The sequence below is a fragment of the Theropithecus gelada genome, chromosome 9 (genome assembly GCF_003255815.1).
Source record: "Theropithecus gelada isolate Dixy chromosome 9, Tgel_1.0, whole genome shotgun sequence".
Classification (NCBI taxonomy): Eukaryota; Metazoa; Chordata; class Mammalia; order Primates; family Cercopithecidae; genus Theropithecus; species Theropithecus gelada.
In genome coordinates, this window is record NC_037677.1 from 117,701,740 (window position 1) to 117,709,716 (window position 7,977).

The following is a 7,977-nucleotide window of genomic DNA, read 5'->3' on the forward strand; positions in this document are numbered from 1 at the left end:
AAGTTAAGTGATGAGCAGAAAGTTTAAACTCCTCAAGTCATTCAGCTTTAAAATAATACCTGGACCAAATCCATCAACCAATGCACTACTCTTACAGCAAATGTGTTGTTCTATGGCCTTCCAGAGTTCTATGATCTTTCTTCTGTTGACCCTGCTACAGTATTTCTTTGGAAAACTACTTTTTCCTGCACCATCAACCCTTGTGCTTTAGTGAAGCTGATTCCAGCTCTGTATTGGGAAGAGGCCACTGACTCAGGCCTGCCAATCAGAGGATCCCATTCTCCCTCCACACTGATTGGTTCAGGGATAGGTGATGTTGCAGTCAGAGCCAATGAGAATCAATGACTCTTGCTGAAAGAGATTCAGTCCTTCATATTCCTACTGGACTTGAACCTGGCCCAGAGTGAGCTTGAGTGGCCATTTTGCCATGATGAGATGAGTCTGCTGAGAATGGAACTCATGCTCCACAAAGGGTGTAGGTGAGAGATGGAGAGATGGAGACTGAGACCAAGGGACATCATTTCAGCCCCTGGATCAAGCAGCATGCAAAATGACAAATCCCTGTATTTATGTCAATAAGTTTTATTTCACGCTTAAGCCAATTTGAGACAGAATTTGTGCCATTTGCAACAAAAGGAATCCTAATGAAAAAATTGTATGTAAACATACAAACTGCTGACAACACAACTTTGAGCAATATGACATTGTGAATACAAAGCTGAAAATGAATCAATGACATTGCCAAGTAGGACTTATTCTCCCATCAACAACATCTTAACGTGGCATATCCTCTTTTGGTGTGCACAGTGCTATGGAATAAATGAAAATTCTAATTTTTTTAAAGCAATAACACTAAGATAAGATGTTAAATCAACAAAGTGAGATAAAAATGGAGACCCAGGTCTAAGGAAACAAAATGAGGATAATAATAACTCATTATTATTGTACATAATGGTACAGAATATGTACTATTAAAAATCAAATTACTATGGGGTTTCAATTCCAATAATGGTGAAGCAGCTACTATTGGGCTAACTCTGGACAAAATGTTTTTTAAAACAACTATTTAAATATGGAGAGAGCAATCAAAGTCAGGCAGAACTGGAAGATATTCAACCCTTGGCAGATGAGAGTTACAGTTACATTGGGTAAGATCTGTGTTTATATGATTTTTCCTTGAGGGCATCCTCTTAGTCTACAAAGTGTTGGGTGGCTCGAACTGAAGCAGAAAACCACAGAGTAGTTGGTTTGAGATACTAGAAAGTTAAGTTTTAGACAGCCAAAGCATGTGAGAAATGAGGGAGGAAATCACAGCAAGTTTATATTGAGAGCCCTCAAATATGCATAGTCTTTTAAGTCCTTGGCTGATCTGTGATCTGCACATAGTTAGGGAAACTCCAGAGATTGTAGCAGAAAGATACAACTAGAAGGATTAAAAGGCTGGGCAGAGATTTTAGCTGCTGGCCTTAGCAGGGACACTAGTGTTGAGTCTGAATCCTGCCACATTACAGGGGCTTGATAAATAGCTGAGGTTTTTCATTGAAATTCCAGAAAGGTCATTCTGATAAATAAAGACTATGTCCTAGAACTATGAATTTGCCCTTAGACAAAAGGAAAAAATAAAATGAACCCATCCTAACAAAGTATAAACTCAAGCCTCCACAGGTTCAAGATGATTAGCTAGTAATTTAACTCCTGGCTAGAAAAAAATTTCACACTCTTCAAAGGAAGATAACAGAATCCAGAGAATCTGTAATATATATTATGCAATGTAAGGGAGACAATTTTGAAACAAACAGAATATGAAAAGAAATAGGCAAATGTGACCCATATCCAAGGATGAAAGTAGTCATTGAAACTGATACCGAGATGACATAAATGTTGGAATTAGTAGACAAAGATTTTAATAAAACAAAAACTGACAAATGGGAACTAATTTAACTAAAGAGCTTCTGCACAGCAAAAGAAACTATCAACAGAGTAAAGAGACAACCTGCAGAATGGGAGAAAAGATTTTCAAACTATGCATCTGACCTAAAAGTCTAATATCCAGAATCTATAAGGCATTTAAACAAACTAACAAGCAAAAAAAAAAAAAATGAACAACTTGATTAAAAAGTGGGCAAAGGATATGAACAGACACTTTTCAAAAGAAGGCACACATGTGGCCAATAAGCATATGAAAAAATGCTCAACATCACTAATCATTAGTGAAATGCAAATCAAAACTACAGTGAGACCTCTCACGCTAGTCAGAATGCCTACTATTAAAAATTCAAAAAAATAACAGATGCTGGCGAGGCCTCAGAGAAAAAGGAATGCTTATACACTGCTGGTAGGAATGTAAATTAGTTCGTCCATTGTGGAAAGGAGTTTGGCAATTTCTCAAAGAAATTAAAACAGAACTACTGTTTGACCCAGCAATCCCATAACTGGTATATACCCAAAGGAATATAAATCATTCTGCCATAAAGACACATGCACGCCTATGTACATGGCAGCACTATTCACAATAGCAAAGATTTGGAATCAACCTAAATGTCCTTCAATGGTAGACTGGATAAAGTAAATGTACATATACACCATGGAATACCACATAGCCATAAAAAAGAACAAGATCATGTCCTTTGCAGCAACATGTGTGGAACCAGAAGCCATTATCCTAAGCAAACTAATGCAGGAACAGAAAACCAAACACCACATATTCTCACTTGTAAGTGGGAGCTAAACACTGAGTACATGTGGATGCAAAGAGGAGAACAACAGACACTGGGGCCTACTTAAGGGTGGGTACTTAAGTTAATTCTATTTTTTCTACATATTTCCTATGGATGAAGCTAACTGTATACCTACAAATGTACCCTGAACCTAAAATAAAAGTTTCAAATTTAAAAAAAAAGAAGTCAAGAGAAGAGAAAGAAATTCTGAATGTATACACAGTCACCCCTCCTTATCCATGGGTTCTGCATCTGCAGATTCAACCGACCATGGATTGAAAATTGAAGGAAAGGAACACAGAAAAATAACAGTACAGATAAGAAAAAAATACAGTGTAACAGTTATTTATACAGCGTTTACATTGTATTAGGTATTATAAGCAATCTAGAGATGATTTAAAGTATATGGGAGGATATGTGTAGGTTATGTGCAAATACTATGCCATTTTATATCAGGGACTTGAGCATCCTCAGATTTTGGTGTCTCTCGGAGTCCTGAAACCAATCCGCTACTAATACCAAGCGATGACTGTATATCAATCTACTAATTTGAGGTAGGAGAAATAAAAGGTTACTTTCTTTTTAAATTTTGTCCTATAAATCTCCAAAAATGAAAAAAAGAAAAAAATAAAACAAGAGGGAAACACAAAGAATCAGTAATGCCAGCCTGAAGTTGAGATATATTGTAGACGGAAGGGCTCCATCCCCACCTAGATCACCCAATTCAATGTCCTGTAATGCAGATGAGTCAATAGGCCCAGAGGGCTGACAACCTGTCATAGGGCACTGCAGTGAGGGAGGGGCATTGCCAGCTCTAGAGCCCTGATCCCTTACCCACCAACTTCATGCTTTAGAGTTAATTCCATTTTTTCTACATGTTTCTTATGGATGAAGCTAACTATGAAGTGCACGCATTGTGCTTTGTGTGTGTCTGTGTGTGTGTGTGTGTGCGCGTGTGCACACGTGTGTTGTTTTTCAAAGGTGCTCGAAACATGGTTGAAAGCTTTCTGACAGAGCCCTGATTGTTTGCAGAGAGGCAGGGCTAGCAAAATCAGAGGAATGTGTAACATAAAAATGAGGTTAAAAAGGGGCTATTGTTCCTATAACTAATCTTTATATTGAATCTTTTCTAGCAAAGGAACGGATGTAGCGTTGGTTTCAGCTCTATCAAAAAGACCTGACATTTCTGTGAGGAGGCCAAACAATACACGGTTATAGAGATACTAACCTGCAACCTGGTCACACAGAATATGTCCCTACAGAACTAGAAACTAGTAGATATCCTAGAAACTAGTTCTCCTATTGGTGTAAAAAGGATGCTAACAAGAAGAGAGAAACACACAGCATCTTTGTACCCTAACGCCCAGAACTACAACCAACCACTAGCCTCAGAAACTTAGGAGTTAGATCACAGACTGCACCATTCCTAGATGAAAGAGAAAAAGGGCTGACTGATATTTTTATTTTAGATTTAAAATACTGGAGGAGAACAGTTCATATTTGGCATTTCTGCAGTCTAGAAAAGCTGTGTTGACCCTGATTGGTCTTCAGGTGGTTATTTTGCGTTGCCATGGGGTCTTTATCTCCAAGGGTGTCCAGCTTCTGAAATCAGAGATGAGTGGGGAATGTCAGTCAGGGTCAGAGGAAAGCTGTGCCAGGCATGGATTTGAAGGACTCTGTGGTTGGCTCTGTGGAAGTCAAGATCAACCCTGAAGCCTCCAGATGCTCTTGGATGGACTGAGGTTACAAATACCACCTGCACCACCTACATCTCTGAGAGCTGGCCACAACTGAGACAGGGCTTGGACTTTCTGGGGAAGACCCTGCATTTGCCTTCCTGTGGAGTGCTGATTGTTTCTTCCATGAGAAATTCACTGTCTCTGAGAATGTTCTTATTTCACATGATCATCTGAGAAAAATAATGGATAAGCAAGTTAAGAAAGTGAAGAGCAGAGGCCACTGGGATGAAGGCTAGAAGAAATGACTTCATGAAAGCTATGAAAGATGACATCGATGCTATCACATTGTACAGACTGGGGCTTAATCTGCTGGGCACCATGCCAAATGCTTTTCAGGTATTATATTATCAATCCTGATGGAAACTATAAGAGACAGATGTTATAATTATCCCCATTTTACAGATGAGGAAACTGATGCTTGGAGGTAGCCTGACCAAAGTAGCAACTCTAGAAAGGAGAGGACCAGCCTGACTCTGGCTCCTTTCCTTCTTACCCTCCTCTGCCTGCCCTTCTTCCCTCTCACTCCACAAACAAAAGCTCTTCCCCTTGGGAAAGATCTGCTGTCAGTCATTCCTACCTTACAATCATACACTTGCAGACAATGAAGTGATGCATCACCTCCCCCAGAAGAGAAACTTTTAAAAAATCTTCTCCAGTAATCAAGAAGGATGTTCTGCTACCAACTCTCCCTATATATGATATACATTTCCAAAAATGGTGGATGATGGGGTACTATCATACTGCAACTTTAGTCCATTGATGAAGTCAAGTAATTGACACAACATTGCTAGCAAGAAACACTCGCTCTGCACCTAAGAAGGGAGGCAGTGGGCATACTGCATGGACTTTCACAGGGCTGTTTCTGCCCTGAGCTTTCTCCCTCATCTGTAAAATGAGGGATTTAGATGGAATACTTGCTAAGGGATGTTTAAGCATTGTGATGTTGTAATATCTATAAGAAAGCAATTAAACTCTGCTTTTATAAACCTTCACATTTATTGTAGCATTTTTCGTCATCAAATTGGCAAAGATTGAAACACATGGGGCTAATGAGGGGATAACAAAACAGATGCTCTTGGCCTTACTGGTGGGTGAATAAATTGGTTTAACCTCGGTGGATATCTATAAAAATATAACAATGACAGTCAATAATGAATTGCAGTGCATATACCCATTTACACTGATAACTCATTTCTGGGAGATTCTCCTAGAGCTATATTTGCACATGGAAGATTAACTACGATGCTGTTTATTGTAACGGAAAGCTAGGAATGACCTGCATGCCCTTTGGTGAAGGATGGTGTGCTAAATTGGGCTACATCTAAATAAATGGGACACTACACCATCCTTAAAAAGAATAAGGTAGATGAACACGTTAGAACAGGATCTCAAACTATATCACTAGGAAGAAAAAGTAGAGAACTATATAATATGCTCCCATTTGGTTTGGCTGTGTGGTTCGAAGGTGAATATGTGTTTGTGCAAATGCAGGTTTAGAACATCTCTGGAAGGACTGCTTTAAAAACAACTGTTAACAGTGGTTGCCATGGGAGGGGACTTGGGGACCCAGAATGAAAGGGAGAGTTTTTTTTTATTGAGGAGCTTATTGTGCTCTTTGAGATTTTGCTTTGTACATAGAGTTACTTTTTTTATTTAAAAAAAACTAGTTCAAAAGTTTTTTCAGTTTATCAGAGGTCACGACAAAAACAAAAAAATACTGCAGAGAAATTGTGTCAACTTTATTATATAATGTATCACATATCCACATACATATACAGCATTACACAGTATTATATATATATGTGTATATGTATATACACACACATATACAATTACATATATATGTGTACACACACACACACACACATACACACACACCAGTTGGATAATTTGTTGGCCCAGTTGGTTAAAAGTTGAAAGCTCATGAAATTCCACTCATTGGTTCTCTCCCAGTTTTGAGACTCAGCCTCTCCCTTCCATAACCACAGACTATGCTTGGAGCCTAGGTCAGCCACCTACACAATGGACTTTCCGAGATGAAAGATCACGCTTTTTTCCCCTCTCATCCAATGCCCAAACGTCTCTCCCACATCCCCACCGAGTGAACACATTCAGCATCCATCTCTGACTTCAGCCAGAGGAGCTGGGCATAAAGAGGCCTCATTGTAAGTGCCATGGCAGGCAAATGCAACACTTGTTGGCCATGGCCTGAAATCTCCGATGTACACACGAAACAATCAAACATCTCTGATTCACGTTTGTTGAATGTTCTTAAGCCCTGAGAGAAAGGAGTCAAAAATAGCTAAGAGTTTTGAAACCCTTTAGGAAAAGGCACTCTTTGGCATACTTGTTTTTTCAGCATTCAATGAACAAAAAGGTTCACTGTTTCGACCACCAAGAGAACAGCCAAGTTTTTAGAAACGCAGTCACACTTTTGGCTGACATAAGGAGATTTTCCAACTGGGCTTTCATCCGCACACGTATGGGTGGTCTCTTCCACCTACCACGGACTTTTCCATGCCAACAATTTTGTTTGTAAATCTAACTGTAATAACAAAGCTTGTGTACTCATGGAACTCGAGAGGTTCACCACGAGGAAATACAAAGGTGCATTTAGGTGCCTCTATTGCTAAGAAAACCTTGATTCTTTGAAAGATGGAAACGTTACTTTAAACAGATCTCTTACGTCTTTATGGAGAAGTGTAGCTGACTCGCAATTCCTTCTACAGAAACTCAAGATTGAATTATTTCCACTGGGCAGATTAAAATACACAATGTTTTCATGAGGATGACTGGACTTCATAAATTTGTCACTGCCTGGCCATGTGCAGCCTTTGATCCTTTCCATTGGGCCTTGTTTTGAGCAGAAAGCGTTTAGCTGCTGGGCGACACATGTCTCTGCATCCATCCCTCCTGCATGTTGAACTTGGCTGTCCTCATCAAGAGGAAAGAGACAGGGCCAGCTCTTTGGTAAGGGCCATACTGAAACATTGGGCCTTTTCCATTTTAAAGTAAAGCTGCTCAGAAGCCCCCAAACCAAGCAGCCATAGTTTAAAGGTGTAGGACATCTGGCTAGCGCGTCTGTCTTCTCTTTATCCATTAGGGTGGATTCTGCTGGGTTGCCTGATTGGGTCATTATTCCCCTCTTTTCATCCCAACCCATCAGTGCCCTACTCAAAGAGGACCCCATCCCCCAAGAGAGAAATACTGTTCAATCCAATCCATGCAAGTCACTGAAGTGCAGCAAATAGCAACTGAGCTTTCTAAGGGCCATGTATGATGCTGGTACCAGGAATATAAGAGAATAAAACAAAGAACCTGCCTCCGAGATGCTCATCAGCTAACAGAGAAGACAGACAACCCAACAACAAAGTGATCAGTGCATGAGGTCTGCCCTGTGGATTTTGAGCACTTACTAATCAGGTCCCATCCCAACCTTCAGGGGCTATGGGTCCTGCAGCAAGGCAGGCCAATCAGGGAGAGCTTCCTGAGGAGGTGGCAACTGAGCTGGGTCTTAGAGG